Source organism: Mandrillus leucophaeus, unplaced genomic scaffold (genome assembly GCF_000951045.1).
Source record: "Mandrillus leucophaeus isolate KB7577 unplaced genomic scaffold, Mleu.le_1.0 Scaffold658, whole genome shotgun sequence".
In the NCBI taxonomy this organism is placed as follows: Eukaryota; Metazoa; Chordata; class Mammalia; order Primates; family Cercopithecidae; genus Mandrillus; species Mandrillus leucophaeus.
In genome coordinates, this window is record NW_012107119.1 from 935,483 (window position 1) to 961,583 (window position 26,101).

The 26,101-nt window shown below is 37.4% G+C and overlaps 1 protein-coding gene across 1 annotated transcript in view; it reads left to right on the forward strand.

Moving 5' to 3' along the window:
• LOC105554740 (rho GTPase-activating protein 24) overlaps positions 1-26,101 on the forward strand; it is a 320,127-nt gene that overhangs the window by 89,324 nt on the left and 204,702 nt on the right. The window lies entirely within an intron of this gene.

A 26,101-nucleotide genomic window follows, 5' to 3' on the forward strand; every position in this document is an offset into this window, starting at 1 on the left:
CCCACACTGGAGTGCAGTGGCATGATCTCGGCTCACTGCAACCTCCACTTCCTGGGTTCAAGAAATTCTCCTCCCTCAGCCTCCCAAGTGGCCAAGATTACAGGCACGCACCACCACACCTGGCTAATGTTTGTATTTTCAGTAGAGACGGGGTTTCGCCATGTTGGCCAGGCTGGTCTTGAACTCCTGACCTCGTGATCCACCCACCTCTGCCTCGCAAAGTGCTAGGATTACAGGTGACAGCCACCGCACCCAACCTGCAAATTCTTTTATTTAAACATTATCTTCAATATGTTTTACAAAATTTCAAGTATGTGACTTTTGAATGAGTAACACTGAGCCTGCACCCATGTAAGCACTCTCTTTTCATCTGCACTGGTTGGTGTGATATTGTTCTGCAACTGATGAAATAAAGATCCATGTACCTCTTGGGTTATCCCCCTTAAACAACAGTTTGAGAAGTATAGTGACTGGGGAAAAGGAACAATGTTATATCAGCCAGAGATCCTTTTCAGAGTTTGTAGATAATCTCCAGTGCCAAGGAAGTCCCTCCAGGAAAACGGAAGAATGTTACCCCTCATCACCATATTTCTTCCATTCCACGTTACAGTATTTCCTATTTCAACACTTTAGAAACTGGCATCTGTCTCAGAATTGATGCATGCATGGATATAGAAATTTATACAAAGTTTATACATAGGAATTAATGTTATTCCAGAGGCAAGAAAATATAGTAATAATCTAATGGCCTTTTCTTCATCATTCTTTCTCTGTTGGCTCTATTTTCTATTCCCTTCCTTTTTCTCCCTCTGGAAGGCAATATGGTGTATTGGTTGTCGATTCCAGCATATTAGAGTTGACACCCTGCTTGTATGGGTTTTTGTCAATTGTTCTTTAAGTTTTAAAATATTATTTATCTGACTTTAGTGTCAAATTCTACCTAGAATATTTCTTCTTATCATTTTAATTATTTGGAAATTTGTAGATAAGCGACAATTGTTAAATACTCATATCCAAATTATGGGAGTCCTTCCTGTATTTTGGCAGTTGGAATCTGGAACAAGACTACCTATTTGTATGTTATTTTCTCACTTGAAGAGTATCTTTGAGAGATCTTACAGATTTTGTTATTTTGTACTTTTAACATGAAGACACAATTTATGTCTCTTCCTCAAATAGGTGATATATTTTCAGTTAATGTAATATGGTATAAAAATAAGCTAAGAGCAAAGACAAAGTAATAAAAACACAAAGCCAAAACTAAAAGTAACTTGTGGTATTTCTTTGCTTAAGGACACACAACTTATTGTACTTGCATCTTATTAATACATTAAATCTTCCCTCACTCATTCACACATGTTCATCTTGGATAGTCTCTGGATCAAATATAGGTACATTAACTGCTTAATGTTTACTTGATTACATTGATTCACCATCACAGAGTTCCCAGAATTCCCTGAAAGAAAGGCTGTTCCCTGGATATGGTAATGTATGCTGCATGAAACATGTCCCTCATAATATTAGGTTGGTGCAAAAGTAATCACAGTTTTTGCCATTAAAAATAATAGTAAAAACCATGATTACTTTTGCACAAACCTATACATTCTTGTATCAAAGTTGTGAAATTTACCCAGTTTACTTTTATACCTACTACTACTACACACACACACACGTATATATACAATTTAGAGCAAATTCTAAGTTATCATTATAATATTATTCCTAAGTAGCTGAGAAAAAGTTTGCTAGAATTTGAATTTGTGTTAACAGTGTTTGAATATAAAGTCTATCTTTAAAAAAATATACTTATGGGGCTTTCTAAAATAATTTTCTCTGTATTAGCCTTCCTATTAATTTAATGCATCTCAGTTGTATCAGAACTTTTCTAGTTCTAGTTACAAAAACTCAACTCAAGCCAACATCAGCAAAAAAAAAAATGGAATTTATTAGATCATAAAATTGAGAGGTCCAAGGGAAGCTCAGCCTTCAGGCATAGCGTATCAATCTGGGTCCAATCAGGAGACAGAAACCACATAGTAATTTGAACAGGGACAGTTTAATATAAAGAATGATCAACTATTACAGGGAATTAGAGTATGTAGGATTGGCTAATAAGAAGTAAAAAGAACTCTAAAGAATATAAGAATAGCAGATCTGAGGAGCAGCCACTACTCCTGTCGGGAGAATTGAGCACCCAAGGAAAAGCTTATACCCGAAGCTGAGGTCCAGAGCTCTTTGGAGACGCTATGGCCTTTACTCCCTAGACATCACGGCAGTGCTATGCCCATAGAATTTTCTGCAAGTCCTCTTCATTTCATGGTTGAAATTAGCCCTCCAGAGTGCCAGAAAAATTCTTGGCGAGGTATCTCACTAGAGGAATCTGCTACCAAACTGCTTTGTGAGGAGTGACTGCAGAAGCTGGGCACTGAGAAAGGTGTGTACACTGGAGGGGCTGGGTGCTAGAGAAGCTGCCTGTGCTGCAGGAGCCTGCAGAGCCAGCATACAGGCTCCAGGAAGCAAAATTCCACTTTCTTCTGCAGTGTCTCTCTATTGCCCTCTACTGATGATAGAGTTTAGCGTGGTACCAGCTGGCAAAGAAAAAAAAAATTATTTTTTATTATTTTTTTTTAATTTATTATTATTTTTTTAGATGGAGTCTCGCTCTGTCTCCCAGGCTGGAGTGCAGTGGCGCGATCTCAGCTCACTGCAAGCTCCGCCTCCCGGGTTTACGCCATTCTCCTGCCTCAGCCGCCCCAGTAGCTGGGACTACAGGCGTCTGCCACCACGCCCGGCTAGTTTTTTTTTGTATTTTTAGTAGAGACGGGGTTTCACCATGTTAGCTAGGATAGTCTCCATCTCCTGACCTCGTGATTCGCCCGCCTCGGCCTCCTAAAGTGCTAGGATTACAGGCGTGAGCCACCGCTCCCGCCTGACAAAGGAAAAATTTTTAAAGGAACCATATCCATTTTCACAGAGCAGGCAAAAGGATTAATTTATAGCTAAGGTGGTCAGATCTAAATATTAAAATGATGTTAGCAGGATTTGCTTTTTCTCCATTTCTCAGCATTGCTTTCTTCTGGGTAGTTTCATTCTAGGCTGGCTGCCTCCATATTATGGTATGAATAATTCAGCAGAACAAAGTTTCTCTTCTTGTCAATTGTCACAAAAATCCCACAAGTTAGTATGTTGACTCTAATTAGCCTGACTTGTGCCACATGGCATCCCCAAAGCCAGAAGATGTGTTATTATTTTTGACCTCATTAGATATTAGATATTATGCTTTCCCAACCCTGCCTTCCTCAGAATGCCATTATCAGACTAAAGTAATTATTTCAGAGGGGAAGAGAGGGGGGCAAAACAACCTTGAATAAATAGAGGCACAATATCTGAAGAGCGAAACTACAGAATTTATTGCATGCCTTAAATGCCTTACATCCTGTTGGGCTTTATTTTTAAAGTCATTTTTACAAAGTTCTAGATCATAAAGGGAAATTAAAGCCATCTAGCTTAGTCAAATCTCTTGAGTTTACTGCTGAAAAAAGAGATTCAATGTTTATGGTTTCAAACCTAGGATTTCTGAATCCAAAAGTTGCAAGATATAACTTTTTTTTTTTTAATGATGAGGGGCCCCATCTACTTAACTAAACATATTCCCTCAGCAATAGTGGTACACCTGTGTCATCTGATATAACTCAACAATTTGGATGTAGCCCAAAGGCATTATGCTCAGTGAAAAGCATATCTCAAATGGCAACCTACAGCATGATTACATTTTATATAAAATTCTTAGAAATTGCAGAATTATAGTGATGGAGAACTGAGCTGTGAGTGCCAAGAATTGGGACTGGGGAAAGAGTGTGAATATAAAGGAGCAAGAAGGAGCTTTTTGGAGTGATCAAATAGTTGTGTATCCTGATTATCATAGTAGTTTCACATATCAATATGTATGACAAAATTCCACAGGACTGTACACCTCCCCACAATGCAAAAAACATGAGTGCATGTAAGAACTTGCAAAACTCCAATAATATCTGAGTTTAGTTAATAGTATTGTGCAAGTGTTAATTATGTAACACTGGTTTTGCTCACTTTACTATAGTTTCCAGAGATGTTATCTGTAGGGAAAGCTACAGAAGTTACAGAATAAATTTTTTTACTACTTTTGCAACTTCTAAATAAGGGTAAAATTATTTCAAAATAAAGTTGGCAAAAGTGATAGTTAAAAATTATAGCAAATTGAGGGTGGATTTCTGGTAAGAATCAGGAAACAAAGTTCTTTTTCATTTTTTGATTTTTTCATAGCAAACAAAAAAGTATCAATAATTAGCTTGGATATAGAAGAAATAAAATGGGTGCTTACACTATTCTAAAAATGAAAGATATTTTAATAATGTTAGGCTTTAAAAACAATGAAAACAATTACAAAAAAATGCTTGCAAATAAAGAGGAGAGAAAAGTGGAAAATTAGCATGAACCACCCTATAGTACTGAATTAGAGTCAGAGATATTAACATGGAATAATTTTTAAAAATATATACTGAGAACTGTGTGTGTACATGAATTAGCATACATGCATATGTTTCCTAGCTGTATACACTGAGAGAGGCTATAAAGTGTGAGGCCCCAGTAACAGAGCACACTTAATGCTGAGATTTTGGTTTCTAAACATCATCTTTCAAAAAACAATAACTAGAATGCCTTGGAGACTTCATTGATTCCAGGGTTGGTGCAGAGAATCTGGGACACATTGTGTACCAGATTTTAAGGATTTGCTTAAAGAAAAAAAAAAAAAAGTGGCATATTGAAAAAGCATACTAACCAACCTGAAAGAGCGTCTAATGGTCAAAGTTGGAATAATCTGAGCAAGGAAAGAAAGATAGTATTGGATTATAACCTGAGGACTCTGATAAAATTCCATGAGTCTATACTAGTAGAAATAAGTTACTGAAAAATTGTAAATGAGGTAGAAGTGAAAATTCTTTCTTATAGAAAATTCCAATTCACAAATATCCAAATAATAAGGAATATATAAATCACTCTAAAAATAACAATTGCTACAGGAAAATCTATCTATGAATGCTAAAATTGGTGGGCATAATTTGAAGTAGAACCAGTAAATTTGCATAGCCTCCAAGCATCTCCTTTCAAATATGTAATAACTATAAAGAGAAAAATATAGCTTTTAATGCAGAATCCTAGTAGCATTACTTAGCCAAGTGATCACAGTTAATACTACCGGTAATATATTGACATCATGTGCCTCTTGAGTGACCCACTGAGAGGGCATATCCTCTGTGTGTCATCATTTCTGATAATGTGTAACCTCAATCTGATGATGAGAAAACATCGGACAAACTCAAATTCAGGGGCAGTCTACAAAATCACAGACTAGTCATCTTCAAAAATGTCAAAGTCATAAATGGTAAAGACAGACAGGAATTGTCACAGATTGGAGAAGACTAAAGAGACATAAAAACTAAATGCAACATGAGATCTTCGATTGGATCCAGGAATATGACAAGTAAAAAGCTGGTGAAAGCAGAGTAATCTCTGTAGTATAGTTTATAATACTGTACCAAAACTAATTGCTTAATTTTGATAATTGTATCAAGGATATGTGAGATATTAACACAAGATAAAGCTGGGTGAAGAGTATACAGGAACTCTGTTGTATTACCTTTGCAGCTCTTCTCTAAGTCTAAAATTATTTCAGAATTTAAAAAGTTTAAAGAGAAAAAAGTTCCCCAGGTTATTGTAACAGTGAATTGGGCTTGAGAATCACTGTGTTGGTGATTGGTGACAGTTTCCTCCAGCTCTTTGCTCTTGTACCAGAGAGTAGAATTGCTCAGATAGAGCAAAGAAGAAAGTAGGTCCCAGGCTGAATGAAATAGGGCCCCAATGGTAAAATAACAACATCTTAAACCATTGCAGGACATAGGGTAGGAATTAAGAAGAAGAACAGGGGGAGGAAAAGGAGGAAGAAGAGGAGAGAGGGGGAAGAGAAAGAAGAGGAAGAAGAAAAGGGAGAGAAGGAAAGGAGAAAGAGAAAGAAGAAAAAAAAAGAGGAGGAGGAGGAAAATATGTTCAAAGAAACTGTTCTGAATAAAACTTAATTATTAGAATACAAATCTTATTTCATTAAGCAATATCAAAAGGCTGGAGCAATTTCTGCTGCCCAGCTGAAACAGCCTACACTGAAACAATACTTATAACCATATGGCACTCCGTTAAATGTTGGAATTTTAAAAATGTTAATGTTTGCCTTATATATTATTCAATAACATTTTAGCACAGGTAGATTATTTCCTAGATATTCATAAGATAAATATATGCAGCTTGCATACTATTTCCAGTTGAAAATTCTCAATAAGAGAAAAAGATCATTCACATTAAGAAATCATTCAAACTAAAGTGTCCTTTTTAAGTTAAATACATAAAACCACAAAACTTTTTAAATTAAATACATAAAAACACAAGGCTTTGGTACAGCTCTAAGATGAACACAATGTATGCCTCAAATGTGAACTATGGATGGTTATGTCTCAGTTATTAATAGTCATTTTAAACTATCTATAGTTTTTTTTTCTTTTTTTTTGGTTCACGTATAGCAATTTTAAAGTGCATTAAAAATAACAGTGTAGGCTGGGCTCAGTGGTTCACGCCTGTAATCCCAGCATTTTGGGAGGCCGAGGCGGGCAGATCATGAGGTCAGGAGATCGAGACCACGGTGAAACCCTGTCTCTACTAAAACTCCAAAAAAAAAAAAAAAAAAAAAAATTAGCCGGGCGTGGTAGTGGGCACCTGTAGTCCCAGCTACTCTGGAGGCTGAGGCAGGAGAATGGCATGAACCCAGGAGGCGGAACTTGCAGTGAGTTGAGATCGCGCCACTGCAGTCCAGCCTGGGTGACAGCGAGACTCTGTCACAAAAAAACAAACAAGCAAACAAAAAAACAGTCTGATTAGGTGATAAATTTGCTAAACCTATATCGTACTCTTTATTCAGATCCACCTATTATAATGCCCACCAGATTAGTAGATGGGTCTGTGGCACACAAATAGTGCTTTATGTTGGATGATTAGGAAATACTAAATGAAAAATATTCCTAACTGTATTTCAAGTGTGGTCGAAGTCTAAATTAAGTAAAAACCTGGGAAAAGTTATCAAGTCTTGCTGTACTTAAACATTATATAACATTTTTCATAAAGTTGTAATATGATATAAGGCGTCTCTTCCATATGATAGGTCAGTTGCTCTGCTACAGGAATTTTCTTTCCAAGTAAAGATTGAAATATGTATATTTACAGCGTCATCCCTTGGGCATATGTATAGATGGTGTCTTATGAGATTCCCTAAGTAAAATAGGAGTAACTGAAGTGGATTGCTGAGACTGTTACATTTCTCTGTCCTGTAGAAATCATATATAACTGTTCCCTGTAGATCAAACCATGTGCTTGTGTGGGCAGCAGCTACTTATTCAAACAAAAGACTGCTTGTGTTCCCCCTTGGGAAGTGAGCCGGCCATCTCAGGCAGGCATTCCTTCCCTGGCAATATGTTAGCCAGATATGGTGAGCCCATTATTAGTGCATCCATGTATGATAGGTATATATACATTATTCAAGCTCAAGAGAATGATGGAGAAGACCAGAGCTCTAGCACCATTTTTATTTGGGCTGGATTACTTTCATTAGTAAAATGTTATTTCTCCATGAAATTAAGATACATACAAAGCCAAATGCCATTTGAAAGATGACTTGGTGAACCTGGACTCTGAAGAATGCGCCGTGTATGTAATGAGTTTTTAGTAATTGAACTAAGCTATTTTATAATAAAGTGAACATCACGGAAGATGGAAATAAATAAAATTCATTAACTAGGGCCCCTTCGTTGAAAATGTTTGGATAAGAATTAATAACACTGGCTTCTTGATTTCCCAATGTGACCACCAGTTGCTATGTAGAGCTAATCAAATTACTTAACCTCCCAAAATCTCGTATCCAACTCCAAAGGTTATTGTGATGATTAAGATAATATTTATAGGCCCCACCTATATAAAAATTTCTCAATGAAGATAGCACCCTCCATACTCACTGCCTACTTCTATTTTAATGCCAGAAAGAGTTTTGAGCTATGAAATGACTCATGTCTGCCTAACTGTGCTGCACTGAAAGCAGAACACTTGTGAGTTCAACTTAAGAACTGGGCTCAAGAGCTGAACTAGTACATGTCCAGAGAAGGAGATAATTTATAATGATGGATAAAGAAAAATAATACTTGCCGGACATGGTGGCTCACGCCTGTAATCCCAGCACTTTGGGAGGCCGAGGTGGGCGGATCACCTGAGGTCGGGAGTTCCATACCAGCCTGACCCACATGGAGAAACCCCCTCTCTCCTAAAAATACAAAATTAGCCAGATGTGATAGTGCATGCCTATAATCCCAGCTACTCGGGAGGCTGAGGCGGGAGAATCGCTGAAACCCAGGAGGTGGAGGTTGTGGTGAGCCGAGACCACACCGTTGCACTCCAGCCTGAGCAACAAGAGCGAAACTGTCTCAAAAAGAAACAAACAAACAAAAAACCAAAACTTTAGTTATATTGGAAAAGAATTGAGACTATCGGATTTAAAGTAGTTAATACCCAGTTTGAAAATAACTTGTATGGTAAGTCGAGGTAGTTTCAGGCAGCACATTGGAATAAAAAGGATAAAGGGGTCGTGAGTTAGATGGACTTGCTTTGCCATTTCCAGCTCTTTAGTACAGCCTGAGGAAGTCGTTTAATATCCATGAATTTCTGTTTTCACATTTGCCAAACAATAATAATTATAAAAATAATTGATGAAGCTAAAAACAAATGATATATTAAGGTATATAAATTGTCTGGCACACAGTAGGAGTTCAACATGTAGTCCTTAACACTATACTTTGTGAACTTCAGAAACCAAAATATTACATTGGGTCTGACTTTTGTGCCTTACTGAGGCCCATGTGTGAGCACAAAGACAGTCATAGTCACCTCCCATACCAATTGAGGTTTCAGTGTATTACAGTTTTCTGAATCTTAGAAAATATATTGCTGTGGAAGTGTGCTTAGTGCTAGTAATATTGTCCTTAATTAAATTAGAGCTTAATTCATGTGCTGTCTAAGATGGATCCCTTCCAGGGCATCTTCCCTGTTACTGGAATGAAGAGGAAGAAGGGACAGCATAACACTTTCATGCCTACAGCTTGAGAACAATTTTTGTATCTTCATCATGATGCTCATTTTACTATTCCTTTCTTTAACTCTTCATATTTGTAACTATTTCCTTATGTTTTGTGGGCTTCAAGGTTAATTTGCCTCAAAATCTTTTAAAATATTGAGAATCTTTTGTTTCTAAAATTTATAGCCATAATATCCCTTGTGCCATTTGCCCAGGTTAATTAGTTAGGGGACAATTCACACCCTCTTTTCCGTGTGATTTACAGGGCAGTTCACACTTTTTTTCTGTGTGATCCCTACTGTGGGATTTACAGAATATGGCTTTGCAAACAGTGTGCCATGGATCTTTGCATATTTTTATTAGAGTCAGAGCCTCCTAATGGTTCTGAAATATGTTTCACTTCATTTCCAATCCCAGGAAGATTGGAATTTTTATATTTTTTTATAAATAGACAAATTCTTTTTTTTTTCTTTCTTTCTTTTTTTCCTCGAGATGGAGTCTTGCTCTGTCACCCAGGCTGGAGTTCATTGGCACAATCTTGGGTCACTGCACCCTCCATCTCCTGGGTTCAAGCGATACTCCTGCTTCAGCCTCCCGAGTAGCTGGGATTACAGGTGTGTGGCTAATCTTTTGTATTGACAAATTCTTTAAATAGCACTTTATAGAATGGGATTTTAGATACAATTAGATTTAGGAAAATCTCCAAAATTTTGTTCAACTCATTACAATAAGCATTATAATAAGCATTGTAATAAAAAAGGTTGGACCAACTAGAGGTCTAATTGTCATTTGACCCAATAACTTAGTGAATGATATTGTGATTCTTTGCAGCAGCTCTTCTTCATCTTTACAACAGGTACTGTACTTGTATCATCAGTAGTTGCAATAGTTACAATAAAGATATACTAAAATATATACTATGTAAATTTAGATATAAAATGCTACATAAAACAAGATTTTTATGAATCATTAAAATATACATTATTAACTGAACAGAGGTCATTTTCTTCTCTTTAAGAGAGCTAGGTAATACTACCAAACAGTATATAAATGAACATGGCTTAAAGAAAATACAGTGGAGCAGGCAGCTCAGAAACATAAATCCAATTACTAAGTCAGATAAGAATTTTGTCATCATTTTACAGTATATCACAAACTGATGACTTTTTGAGAGACCTCAATCAATTAATTTTTAAAAGATGTTGCATTTGTACAGAGCTTTGCATTTTTCAAAATATTTTATTTTATTTGAATGTAAGCTTTCTATTCTAACCTTTTCCTGGGTTTTTCTCTTGAAGACATTAGTTCTACATTCAGAATCTACAGCATTCTGAAACTGTCAAAGAACAGACAATATTCCAGTATACACAAAACTTCCCATCTGCAATTTTTAGTTCAATGATCCATGGAGGTTTGGAGGTGGAATAAGGTAGCCACCATAGCTTTTGTTGTTTTTTGTGTTAATCAATGGCTTCTATTTCTTTTTCCTTTAATCTCTAGTTATATTAGGTACCATCTTAGTTGCAGATACATGCCGACAAAACAAGAACAAAGGTATGAGATAAAAGTTTATTTGAGCTACAAGTTTATAGCAAATATGAATGCAAGTTGATTAGGCAGCCTGTGGTGAGACTTGTAGGAAGAGTCTCATAAATATATATCATCTTGATACTTTCGTCTTTGAAACTGTGCTAGAGTGCCTTCATTACTGATTATTCGTTTCAAAGTTGATGACTTTGACCAATAATCTCGCTGTTTCCTGCCTCCCAACACCACCCCTTCCCTTTGCCTCCTTTCGAAAAGTACTAAAGGCAAAGGTGATATTTAGGTCCTCTAAGAGTCAGTGTGGGTGAAAATGAAATACTTCTTCAGAGCACAGTCAGGATGATTACCCAGATGCTTTGATAAATTTACCGACATCTGTTGTAGAGTCATTTCTACTGCACAAATCTGCCATTAACAAATAGTAAGGACTTTAATTAACTGAACATACCAAGGAGTGATACTCTGATAAAATGACACCATCTGGAAAGAAAGATGTAAAATTTTCTCCTCAGCTGTGTTGATTGGGAATTATATTAAAATGTCTTGATCACAAATGATTCCCCTGCTGTTGTAGGGTTCTTTATTAGTAGCACAGTAGCAAAGGCTTTATGGCTTGAAATACTTTGCTCAGGTGTGCCACAGCATTAAAATGTAAATTTTCTGAGCTTCGGATTTTTCCTTTGGCCTTTCGTTAATGCCCCATTAGTGCTCATTAACTTTTCCTGCTCCACAAAGAATGATGTTGATCAACTTTGAGCTTCAAGAAGAGGTCAGCCAGAACCTAGCAGTGCCTAAACCCTTGACGATTGTTCTTAACAAGCCTACTTGGAAAGTTAATGTAAATCAGGATCGTCTCTCTAGAACAATGCACATGTGTACGTAATCACAGAATTTTGGATACGATTTCAGGAGGCATGCATCGCAGGTTACGTATCTCTTCTTCAGACATACTTGTTTGTCTCTCTCATACATACAGCATTACATTCCTTCTAGCAGCCTACCCCATTCAGCTGCTTCATTTGACCAGATTTTCAAAGTTTTTCAGGAAGCATGAACTTTGAGTTTAGAAAACTAAACGTGTTCCAATTTGGCTCAGTCTGATGGTTCCCAAGTGAGTATTTTTACCCCTGACCTCAAAGAGTGATAAATTAAATCAGTTGCAAGTCGTTAAGTCTTGGCTTCCACTGATCTAAGGTCTAAAAGAGAAGACGGGATGCTGGAACTGGATTCTAAGGGGAGGTACATCTAGAGGACTGTATCACAGGCTTCTGAGCAAGAAAGCAACACTTGCTACCATTTAAGTTCACAGAAGATTAGTTAATATAACTAATTGTTGAAAATATGTATAATTGTTGAAAATATGCTGTTTGGCAATAATGCGTGACCATCATGAATTACATAGCCTAAAATTACATATTCTACTTCTAAAGGTATTTGAGAGACGGTTTTAGAAAACACTCTGCACATAATAGAAGAACATGACACCCTCCAATGGGTAGCAATTGTTCCCTATGTCAGTCATATTTTTTTAATTGGGGGCTGGATTGGGAACTCAAAAGGAGAATGTTGCTATATAATCCACTGTGATCTGAAAAAACATGCACAAAAATGGGAGGTAAGAAATAAAGATTTTCACCAGCTCAATTGTTGAATAATTATTGTTTTCATAAGTTCACTTGGGTAATCTCTAGTTCCAATTTTCCATTTCTAAGATGAGAATACTAATGTAACTCAGAAATTAGGTAATTAAGAGAAAGCTTATGACTGCCCCAAAATATGTAGCTTTTGCTACATATGACTTTTTCCCAGTTTTATTTACATCAGTCTGAATAAAGCCTTGCATTTTTCAAGTGGTAGAAAAAACATACATAATACACTTTTTAACTTAACAAAATAACCATATTATGCTCTTCTAAAATAACTGTATTTACCTTTTTAACCAAATCAAAGGCACTCAATGTCACAAAGATGTTTTCAGCTCATGCTAGTGTCTTCAAGTCAGAGAGCATTTGTAAAATTGTATATTTTTAACAGTATAATTTTTTTCTTTGTTATTAAGTTTTTTAATTATGCTTTAAGTTCTGAGATACATGTGCGGAACATGCAGGTTTGTTATAGGTATACACTTGCCATGGTGGTTTGCTGCACCCATCAACCCGTCATCTACTTTAGGCATTTCTCCTAATGCTATCCCTCCCTAACCCCCCACCCCCAAGAGGCCCTGGTGTGTGATGCTCCCTCCCTGTGTCCATATGTTCTCATTGTTCAACTCCCACTTACGAGTGAGAACATGCGGTGTTTGATTTTCTGCTCTTGTGTTAGTTTGCTGAGAATGATGGTTTTAGTATAATTTTTATCCCACTCCTGATACAATGCCAAACAACCTATTGTTTTTCTACTTATCTTAAATCAAACTCTGAAATTCAAGTCACCAGGATGTTGAATTAATAAAGCTTCAATCATACCCATTATTGTCTTTCCTTGCCTTATTTGTCCACCCCTCCCTGGGACTAGGGTTGTATTAAAATTTCATGGAGAGGATTCTCAGATCTTCAACTCACACTGGCTGAAATGATTAATGTCCAAGCCACATACTGCTCTGATGACAGATGATTTTGTTGCCTCCATGCCAAGATCACTAGGGTATTTGGGCCTACATCCAACCTTGGAGCCCAGAGGTGCAGGGGCTGACCTCAGAATTGTACCAAGCCACCATTCTCCACGTCCTGTAACCTCCCAGGAGTTCTTCAAGCACCACTATTCCAAGGTCCTGGCAAAGCTTCCATGACTTGCTAGTCTTGGAGAGTATGTTTTCTTACCCTGAGGCCAGCAACTTTGGTCTGTATCCCTCAAGGCACTTCTTTTTATTTTTGTCTCCCCCTCTCTCCCAAACAAATTCACCCTCCCTGAGCCTTTATAAACACAATGTTGAGATATCTTTCTTGAGAGTTTTTTTTCTTACTAACTCACTCTAATACATATTTTTATTTGCTTGCTCTGACAGTTTTACATAGTTGTCTGTTGCTTCTTGTAATGAAAGAGACCAGATGTTTCAGCATCCTCATTTTATTTTCCTCCCAATTAAAAAAAAAAAAAAAAAAAAAAAAAAGCTTTTTATTTCATTGTGACCCTTTTGAGAAAATTCTGTAGCAGACATCAATATAAAGCAAAATTCTCAATGTTAAGTCCTAGGGGTTATAAGCAGGCATTTTCAGACATTGGCATTCTAACGTAGTATCTATCTAGACAGGTGTTAACTTTCAACTCTCAGCAGCATTGCTTTGTAAATTATCATCCTTTCAACTGCTCTAAACACTCTGCCACTTTAACTTTTTTTTTGGGGGGGTTCATTGTAAATCCTTCATTTGTTTGCACCTTATTCTTTTCAATATTCCTTCACTTGCTTTAGGCACATGTGTTTTGAGTTTCTTCAGATTAAGAAATAATTATGCTATCAGTTGCCGGTGTTCCTTAGCCTGTCCCAGGAAGGAGTGGTCTGCAAGGTGGATTTCCAGACATTCTACAGTATTACCTCCACTCTGTCTCCTCTCTGTCTGTATTCTTAATATTGTACTCCAAAAAACTATCAGAGAGAAGGAAGATCAAGAGAGGTTATCCAGAGTCTAGAATTAAAGAAAGTTGGTCCTGATGTTGCAGGTCCTTCTCAGTCCTGTCTTGAGATTTTTGATGGATTGCTTTCATTCCTGTTCTGCCATCTCAGTGTCTATATGGAAGTGATTGTCTGCTTTAATTATAAAAGAAAGTAACCCAAAAGGAATAGCAACTAAGTAAAACAGCATAAAAAAAAAACAAAAGCAACAACAAAAAAGTTTTCTTTGATGAGAGAAGGTGGGTAATTTAAAAGATTAATCTATCAGCAGAAAACGAGCTCTGTGTTACATATGAACTGGGGACTATGTCTTCCTAGAAGTTATAAAAAGGATCATTACAGAATTGTTTACACAATTCCTCCCACCTTTCATCCAATGTAAAGTAAGTAGCTGTCATAACCATTGCATAGAAAATCATTACTCACACCCTGTTAAAGTTTTAGGTAAACAAAGGGACATACCAGCCTCAGGGTCAACTGGTCTAGGACAGAAGGGCTTTCTATGAATACAAACACAAACAAGATCAAAGACATTTTTTTCTCTAGTCATCACTATAAACATTGATTGACATACATCTAGCCACCATTGTCAACATTCTTAACATTAGGGGGATTTTATATTAGGTACTGAAAGGAGTTCAATTTAAAAAGCAAGTGAATTCTTCCATTTAAATAGATGGAGAATATATTATTGTATAAAATTAAGAAAAGAAATATACATATCCATCTGGTTATCAAGATGTTAATGGCAGAGTCAGTAAATGAATTATTCATATGGTTAATCAAGTAAGTATTCAAATAAGAGAGAGAATTACCTTGTTCCATTCAAGGCATAGACACTTCCAAAATGTTATAATGTAACTGAATATATTAATGCCTATAAAAGTTTATTTGACATTCCTTAGCACCCACTCTTTTTTTCAGATATAGAACTTACTTCAGGACTTTCAATGCTTTGTTATAACATCCTTTATTGTTTTGTAAAATTTCTGGCTCACGGAGCATTCCAGTGAGGCAACCTCAGAAGATAAATAAGCCCCTCAATGTGGACATGATGAGGCTTTTCAGATTGGAGGAGCCATGCATGGTGGAAGGGCATTAGCCATGCAGGCTGAGGGGGAGATGTCTGGGACAGACTGCAAGAAGCAGGAAATATGTGTGCCTAATTAAGGAATTTCTCCTTCTGTCATTTCCCTATGTTCTACTGCTAGCATGGAAATATAAACTGGGATCTTCCAAAGGTGTATTTGAAAGCACATGGTCTTTGGAGTCAAATCCTGATTTGTAACTTGCCTGGCATGTAATGGAGGGCAAGTCACTTAAAATTTTTTGAGACTCAATTTCCTCATTTGTAACATATTATAAAATCATAAAATGGGATAAAATGAGAGTCTATCTTTCAAGACTGTTGAGAGGATAATAAAAATGTATTCAAAGTCCTCGGAATGTGACCAATGCTTAATAAATGCTAGATGTTACCAAGCTTTCTTTTTAAAAATTTCAGCCTTGCCTTTGATGTAAGTCAATTACCAACTTTGTTAGACAGTATCTTCTTCATCTTTAATTTTCAGCTCAAAATAGCTATGTAACTTTGAGAAATGTCCTTAACCTTTATATGATTCTATTTCTTCACATGTGAAATAACAGGAATAATATCCTGAGTAAGGGTAGCGCTCTACAAGGCCATGTTCTAATAGGATGCTGTCCATTTTGTCCTTGATCGCAATTAAAGCAAAGTACAGGCATATGCATCAACGTGCTTCATAGTGCAGCATAGTGCAGTTGTCAGATGCGTGGATTCTGGGGCCAGACAACCTACACTACTACTCACAGTTCATCCACTTAACATGGCTGAATGATCTTGGGCAGGTCATTTAGCTGTTTTATGCCTCAGTTTCTTACTTTTCTAGACTTCCTTTATGCCATTTAATTTTCCAGTGGCATTATACAGAAAATCTTTTGTCCTCAAATGTCTCATCTATTCTAGTGGTACTGTACTTCACATGTAATAAATAGTTTTAATAAAAACCTTAAATTGTTTTACCACAACTTAGCTAAACATCAGCATTTTATCCTCTGAACCAAATCAAATAAAAAAATGTTTCTTCAGTGTCACTTCTTTTTGTAGAGCAAATTATTATAACACATGTTCACCAGAAATTTGGGACATTGTCACAAATAATTTATTAATGTTATTAATTTTATTAAAACATAGACGATAGTATGAAGGCAACATGTCCATTAATCAAAACACCCTCAATATTTACCTGATAGTTTTACTTTTCATGAGTGAACCTGATGGCTCATGACCTGTAACGCCTATACAAACATTTCCACATTTATGAAAGGTTCGGAAGAGCTCTCTTGCAATGTTAAGGCTCAACTATAGTTAACAGAAAAAAATGTAATTCTATCAATATTTTTAACTTAATGACAAGATAGGGATTTGAACTACATGACTACTAGCACCTTTTCTAATGCCAAGAGCCAATGATTTCTGTGTGTCTCTTGAGAAGTTTATTTTTAAACGGCAGCATTTGAAATGACCTCTAGAGATGTAACTAATGTGAGTCTAAAGGTTTTGTCTTAAGATGTTGAATTGCTATAAAGTATTTTAAATACAAAGATTAAAATGATGCAAATTTTAAAGCTTCCCTTCTCTTTAGTAAATGTTTGCTCACTATTCCTCACCCTAGGTATGAGTTCACTCCAGAACTTGGATCCAGTTGCTAGTGAATATGGATGGAAAGAGAGTTCTAGTCTAGGGTAGTGAGCTGCACGACCCAGGAGAAACTTAACATGCAAGGAGAGCTCACAGTTACCTCCCACCTCCACTGCCGCTTACATTCATGATACTTCATCTCTATGATACAATTTCTAAGTAGGTTTCACCCTAAAGTTTTATTTTTTTATGCCATTACTTAAATGTTTATCATTATATCCCACTGATAATGGAGCACAAATAGAAAAATTTTATAATGAAGATATAATCCCAACTCAGAGTAATTATTTACAGTTTGGAGAAAGTCTTCACATATTTTGTTATTATGTGAATAAGTTCACAATCATCAGGAAGATGCAGAGAAAAATCAAAACACATGTTACATCCAAAATTGATTTTAGCATCTTTTTAAAATAAGGTCATACTGCTCTTCTGTGCTTAATATATATGTATAAAGAAATAAACGCTGGTGACATAATTAGTTTTTTCTACCTTTATAATAAATGTGTTTTTGGCTGGGCATGATAGTTCAGGCCTGTAATCCCAGCAGGTTGGGAGGCAGAGGTGGGCGGATCACCTAAGGTCAGGAGTTTGAGACCAGCCTGACCCATATGGTGAAACCCCATCTCTACTAAAAATACAATAATTAGCTGGGCATGGTGGTGCATGCCTGTAGTCCTGGCTACTCGGGAGGCTGAGACAGGAGAATTGCTTGAACTCGGGAGGCACAGGTTGCAGTGAGCCGAGATCTTGCCACTGCACTCTAGCCTGGGCAACAGAGTGAGACTCCATCTCAATAAATAAATAAATAAATAAATAAATAAATAAATAAATAAATAAAATGTGTTTTCTGATAATAAGTATTGGAGCTCCAAGTAAGTGAGAACCTGTCACTTTTCCAAAAAATTATTTTCATATCTGTTTCATAGCATGATTACTGGATAATAACTAATTAAAATATTATTGCTTATAAGGTACATTTCAAACACAGATTTATGGGGGTTTCAATAACTATGACAGTGATATCTTGAGCTTTTAAGATTATTTTTATACCATCCATTTATTTCCAAAGAGAGAAACTAATTCACACTCCATTCAGAATCTAGATTCAATCTAACCCAACATTTGAAACTCTAACCCAGAGTTTTTTCCCTTAAAAAAAAAAAAAAAAATCTCCTGTGTTAAGGAAACCACTCCCAGTCTTAACAATAAAACCCAGATTCCGCAGGTTGTCAATAATAGGAAAGTCCCACATGAGACTCATAGCTCCAATTCTCTTTCCCTGAGTTCCTTGAGAATTCCTTTCAGGAGATATGTTTCCATTAGCTGTTTGTTTTCATCACCACAATTACTTCACAGGGTTTTTTGCTTTCACAATTGATCAATACAGCTTTCCTGATTATAGCCAATAGAACACCTGATACAAGGATGGATTCTTCAAAAGACCCAGGGAAAGCAAAGGATAACAACAACAAACTGAATCATCTGGCCGTGAAATAACCACCTACTCTCCAGGGTCACCTGCCTCAATTACACCGTGGCCCCATTTCTTCCTCAGTGTGGTTGAGGACCTATCTTAGAACCTGTTACCTAGGAGACTCTTCTAACACTTTCACATCCCCCAAAGCTTAGACATATGTCTGTGAGCCAGAAAACAGTTTCATTTTGCATCCCTTGAGAGCCTTCTTCTGAGTTTATTTTCTTTTTCAAGGAGGTATCTTATTCCAGGATGAAGGAAGTACCTCGTTCCAAGATGAATTAGGAGCATGACTATTTCTGATCACTGCATGACAATCAGAAATAGTCTTACTCTTTATGAAGACCACAACAGAATAGTAACTACCTTAGTACACCTCAGTGCACCCAGCAGTCACATCGGAGGTATGCACCGGAACAGCAGGGAAGCAGTTCATTTGAATTTCTCCATAAACTGATGTACTTTGATTATCTAAACCAATGGAGCTATAATAGTGGGGGGTGGAGGGAAAAGGCCTAACTACCTGAGTAGGAATCATGAGACAAAACTTCATAATAAAATAAAACAATAACCAAATGGAGAATCTTGTTGTGTTTTCTAGGCCTGACTCAGATGGTCAACATCTATGCGAATTTGGATAAGGGACATTTTGTCTGATGGTGACAGTGTCCTCAGTTGTAAAATTCCTACAGTCTTTTTCATATCTATGAGTTACAGTATAATTCTTCAAGGTGAAAACTGCCTAAATAATTATAAGTCCTACTTGATGGGGATCTCACATATCCCTTTTTTTGTTACTTATGAAAAAATAATTTTATTTGTTTTATATTTTCTTCCCCCCACTGACAGCTTTATTGAGCTATAATTGACAAAGAAAGATTGTCTATATTTATGGCATAAAACCTGATGTTTTGATATTGTAGATATTGTGAAATGATTACCACACTCAAGCTAATTAACATATCCATCAACTTAGTTTTATATATATATTTGTAGTAAGAAAATGTATTAGTCCATTTTCACGCTGCTGATAAAGACATACCTGAGACTGGGCAATTTACAAAAGAAAAAGCTTTACTGACAGTTTCACATGGCTGGAGAGGCCTCACAATTATAGCAGAAGGCGAAAGGCATGTCTCAAATGGCAGTGGCAAGAGAGAGAGTGTGAGCTAAGTGAAACAGGTTTCCCCTTATCAAACTATCAGATATCGTGAGACTTATTCACTACCATGAGAACAGCATGGGGGAAACCACCCCCATGTTCTAACCATCTCCCACCAGGTTCCTCCCACAACATGCGGGAATTATGGGAATAAATTCAAGATGAGATTTGGACACAGAGCCAAACCATATCATTCCACCCCTGAACCCTCCCGAATCTCATGTCCTCATATTTCAAAACCAATCATGCCTTTCCAAAATTCCCCCAAAGTCTTAACTCATTTCAGCATTAACTCAAGAGTCCACAGTCCAAAGTCTCATCTGAGACAAGGCAAGTGTCTTCCACCTATAAGCCTGTAAAATCAAAAGCAAGTTAGTTACTTCCTAGATACAATGCGGGTACAGTAATTGGGTAAATACAGCCGATCCAAGTGGAAGGAATTGGCCAAAACAAAGGGACTAGAGACCACGTGCAAGTCCAAAATCCAGCAGGGCAGTCAAATCTTAAAGCTCCAAAATGATCTTCTTTGACTTCATGTCTTATATCCAGGGCATGCTGATATAAGAGGTAGGATCCCAGGGTCTTAGGCAGCTCCGCCCATATGGCTTTGCAGGGTACAGCCTCCTTTCCGGCTGCTTTCACAAGCTGGTGTTGAGTGTCTATGGCTTTTCCAGGTGAATGGTGCAAGCTGTTGGTGGATCTACCATTCTGGGGTCTGGAAGCCAGTGGCCCTCTTCTCATAGCTCCACTAGGTGGTACCCCAGTAGCGACTCTGTGTGGGGGCTCCAACCCCACATTTCCCTTCCATACTGCCCTAGCAGAGGTTCTCCATGAGAGCCCTGCCCCTGCAACAAACTTCTGCCTGGGCATCCAGGCATTTCCATACATCTTGTGAAATCTAGGAAGAGGTTCCCAAACCCCAGTTCTTGACTTCTGTGCACCCGCAAGCTCAACACCACGTGGAAACTGCTAAGGCTTGAGGCTTGTACCCTCTGAAGCCATGGCCCGAGCTATACTTTGGCCCCTTTCAGCCATAGCTAGAGCAGCTGGGACCAAGGGTACCAAGTTCCTGGGCTGCACACAGCACAGGGACCCTGGACCCAGCCCACGAATCTATTTTCTCCCAGGCCTCCAGGACTGTGATGAGAGGGGCTGCCATGAAGACCTCTAACATAACCTGGAGACATTTTCCCCGTTTTGGGGGGAAATAACATTTGGCTTCTCATTACCTATGCGAATTTCTGCATCTTGAATTTCTCCTCAGAAAATTGGTTTTTCTTTTCTATCACATCGTCAGGCTGTAAATCTTCTGAACTTTTATGCTCTACTTTCCTTTAAAAACTGAATGCCTTTAACAGCACCCAAGTCACCTCTTGAATGCTTTGCTGCTTAGAAATTTCTTCTGCCAGATACCCTAAATCATCTCTCTCGAGTTCAAACTTCCACAAATCTCTAGGGCAGGGGCAAAATGCCACCAGTCTCTTTGCTAAAGCATAACAAGAATCACCTTTGCTCCAGCTCCCAACAAGTTCCTCATCTTCATCTGAGACCACCTCAACCTGGACCTCATTGTCCATATGACTATCAGGCTTTTGGCTAAAGCCATTCAACAAATCTCTAGGAAGTTCAAAACTTTCCCTGTCTTCTTCTGAGCCCTCCAAACTGTACCAACCTCTGCCTGTTACCCAGTTCCAAAGTCGCTTCCACATTTTTGGGTATCTTTTCAGCCATACCCCAGTCTACTGTTACCAACTTACTGTATTAGTCTATTTTCCCACTGCTGATAAAGACATACCTGAGACTAGACAATTTACAAAAGAAAGAGGTTTATTGGACTTACAGCTTCACGTGGCTGGGGAGGCCTCACAATCACGGTGTAAGGTAGAAGGCATGTCACATAGCGGCAGCAAGAGCGAATGAGAGCCAAGTAAAACAGGTTTCCCTTATTAAACCATCAGATCTTGTGAGACTTCTTCACTACCACGAGAACAGCATGGAGGAAACCACCGCCACAATCCAACTATCTCCACCAGGTTCCTCCCACAATACATGGGAATTATGGGAGTACAATTCAAGATGAGATTTGGGTGGAGACACAGAGCCAAACCATATCAGAACATTTAAGATCTACTTTCTTAGCACATTTCAAGTACACAATAGAGTGTTTTCAGTATAGTCATCAAGCTGTACATTAGGTCTCCAGAACATATTCATCCTGCCTAACTGAAACTTTGTGCTCTTTGACCGACATCTCACAATGTCTGCTATTCCCCAGCTCCTGGCAACCACCATTCTATTCTCTGTTTCTATGAGTTTGATTCCACATATAATTGAGATCATGCAGTATCTTCCTTTCTGTGCCTGGCTTATTTTACTTACCATAATGTCCCCAAGTTTTATTCATGTTTTCACATATGACAAAATTTCCTTCTTTTTTAAGGCTAATTTTTCAACGTTATATATACAATAAAGTTTCCTCAAGAAAGAAAACTTTTTTTGATGTTTTACCTAGTTTCTATTCCTTTGGGATCTTTTTCTTTCAAAATTAAAGCAAATAATTACAATTGTATGGTCATTTGGTATACATATATGTATAACACATTTTCTGTATCCATCAGTAGACACTGAGGTTGATTTTATATCTTGGCTATTGTAAATAATGCTGCAATAAATATGGGAGTGTGCATTTCCATTCCAGACACTGATTTCATTTAATTGGATATATACCGGCAGCAAGATTGCTGGGTCAAATGGTAATTCTATTTTTAATTTTTTAAAAACTTCCATACTGTTTTCTGTCATGGCTGCACCAATTTACATTCCAACCCATGGTACAAAGGGTTATTTTTCTCAGCATCCTCCCTAACACTTGTTATTTTTTGTCTTTTTGATATTAGCCATTCTAATAGGTGTGAAGTAACAGATAACTCATTGTGGTTTTGATTTACATTTCTTTGATGATTAGTGATGTTGAATATCTTTTCAGATATCTGTTGGCCATTTGTATATCTTCCTTTGAGAAGTGCCTATTCAAGTAGTCCTTTTGTCCATTTTTAAAATTGGGTCATTTGTTTTCTCTTTATTAAGTTGAGTCCCTTATATATTTTGTTCATTAATTCCTTATCAAATGTTTGCAAATTTTTCTCCCGTTCTGTAGATTGTCTCTTCAGTCTGTTGATTGTTTCCTTTGCTACAGGGAAACTTTTTAGTTTGACGTAATTCCATTTATCTATTTTGTTTTTGTCAGCTGTGCTTTATAAGGAGTGATATCCAAAAAAAAATATTGCCTAGACCAATGCCAAAATGCTTTTTTCATGTGTTTTCTTCTAGTAGTTTTACAGTTTATGTTTAAGTCTATAATCCATTTCAAGTAGTTTTTGTGTATGATGTGAGTTAAGGGTCCAATTTCATTTTTCTGCATATGGATATCCATATTTTTGTGTCCATCATATCCTTAAATGAGAAGTAAGTACTGGGTGCAAATTAGGAGAAGACATCATACAATTTGTGAAACCTTACTGAATTATGCATTTGATAAATAATAAAAAGTGGAACTTTTTCCACATAATTCATTTTATTAGGACAAAGAGTTTGACATCTGATTGCATTATGAAAATTAAGTGTAAAAAGTACAGTGAAAGTAATCCTTTCTATGTAAAGACTTTTACTGGGGTATTTAATACAAAATGTTGGTCTTGTATCCCAGATCCTGTAGTCTAGGTTAGGATCTGTCCCTGTTGTCACTGCTTTGTTTTGATGAAATTCTTAAAGTTAGCATAATCTGTATCTGGTATTCCAACCATCTTAACTTTTAAAATACAAGTCCCTATCACTATTTATATTTGATCTAATAAAATGTTATAATATTGGCCACTTACTAGAAGATACTGATATCACGATAGAGTGATATTGAGTTTTCCCAAGTCTTATTTCATAAACCAAGGCCTTTTTTAAAAGAAAGATTATTTAATTTAGAATAAAGCTTGGCACATAGAAAATATGCAAATGGTTTAAATGACATTATATCAAGAAGTTACAACTTTGACATAAATATGTATGGCAGAGAAGAACAAAAAAGGAATGACACAAAATAATCAAGTAGAATGAATGCAGAAATACAATAATCTCTCTAATAATACAGATAAGGAAACCCCCAGGTGAGTTCACACTGGCTTCACCTGGTTCCACAAAGACCAGTTTATAGACCAGAGGTTCTCTAGGACTGAGCCCTATCTGGGGCTCCTGCCCACATGCAAGGGTTGAAATCAACTCCTCAGAGGCCTGTCCACCCGCACCACAGAACATACTTAAAATTGTCTCTCTAGCTCATGCAAAACCATCACACAAGCTAATATTAAAAATAATTATACCCACTCAGTCACTGGTCTATAATTAGTGTTTTTTATTCAGAAAAGTGGTGAAGAAGGCAAAGCATTTGACTTCTGAGGTCAAATAGATTCTTTTCATTCTCTTGACCATTTTAGCGTAATTTGAGACCATGTAAATTAAGAAAGAAATGTTCACTACCACAGCAGAGAGTGATTGATTGATCATCAAAAGGGCTTCAATTAGGTGTCACCTGGTCCTTTTAAATGTGTGCCTCTGCTTCTGATATTGCTGACCACAACAGTCAGGACTTTAGTGAGAAGCTGAAAACTTGTTTTAGATAATATGTATTTTCACTGGAGAGAACAAGGGCTCCACTTTCAAATTTCTTCTCTACACTGGGTGCTCTTCCTTCCCAGTGAAATAATCCTCTTTTATTATCTATATCCAGTTAACATTTATTGATTCCCTGTTGTGAGTAGATATGTCTGTTGCATCTGCTATTGCCTGTGACCACTTCCCCATTCTTTTTTTTTTTTTTTTTTTGAGACGGAATCTCGCTCTGTCGCCCAGGCTGGAGTGCAGTGGCCAGATCTCAACTCACTGCAAGCTCCACCTCCCGGGTTCACGCCATTCTCTTGCCTCAGCCTCCCGAATAGCTGGGACTACAGGCGCCCGCCCCTTTTAGTAGAGACAGAGTTTCACCGTGTTAGCCAGGATGGTCTCGATCTCCTGACCTCGTGATCCACCCGTCTTGGCCTCCCAAAGTGCTGGTATTACAGGCTTGAGCCACCGCGCCCGGCCTACACTTCTTCATTCTTTTTCTTTGCTTCTCTCCCAAGATGTTACAGCGACAGTCTTCACAACAGATTGCCATTATATTGTTTTGTTCTGTTTTAAACAGAAATGTCATGGGGCTTATGGAGGGAGGTACTTTTCAAAAGATACAACTTTTTTGAGAGCCATAGGTTAGCCAGTTTGAAAAGTTGTGCAGCTGCAAAAGCTGTATGGAAATGCCTACAAATTAAATTTTTACACATCCTTCCTCTATCCTTTGCTTTACGAATAAATATTGGCATATGCTGATGGCCATATGCCTTTATATTGTGTTATTACTTAGAATTGCCTGGCAGTAAAACTCATGGAGTTCATTTAAAAATCAGTGTAATGCCAAATTTATAAAATTTAGTGCAGACTGTCATATAATGACAACTCTTTAGATTCTCAGTTTACATCTCATTTCCACATCCAATATCTGATTGCAATCTCATTTGACAGTTAAGAAAATAGAAACAGAGAGAGGAAAGTGATTTACCCAAGGTTGCTCAGTTGGGGAAATGGCTGGATCTGGCTGACTCACATTCCAGTAATTTTTCCACCTTTGTTGCTGATTCTTGGTGGTAGTTAGGTTTTCCTTGCTTTTCTAATTCTCTTTGTTGAAATGTGCAATGGTAGTAAAAAGAAAAATGAGTAAAAGAAAAAATGTATTTAATACAAATTTATTAACATACCGTAAGAAAGCTCTTCTATACTGCAGATTTATATTTTTGAAAAATAGACTGGCCAGGCGTGGTGGCTCATGCCTGTAATCCCAGCACTTTGGGAGGCCAAGGCAGGCATATCATCTGAGGTCAGGAGTTCGAGACCAGCCTGGCCAACATGGTGAAACCCCCATCTCTATTTAAAATACAAAAAATTAGCTGGGCGTAGTGGCACGCACCTGTAATCCAAGCTACTCAGGAGGCTGAGGCAGGAGAATCGCTTAAACCCAGGAGGCGGAGGTTTCAGTGAGCTGAGATCGTGCCAGACTGGGGGACAAGAGCAAGACTTTGTCTTAAAAAAAAAAAAAAGAAAGAAAAGTAAAAGAAAAATAGACTAGCTTTTTTGTTTGTTTTGTTTTGTTTTGTTTTTTGAGGTGGAGTGTCACTCTGACCCCAGGCTGGAGTGCAATGGCATGATCTCGGCTCACTGCAACCTCTGCCTCCCAGGTTCAAGTGATTCTTCTGCCTCAGCCTCCCAAGTAGTTGGAATTACAGGCACCTGCCACCACACCCAGCTGA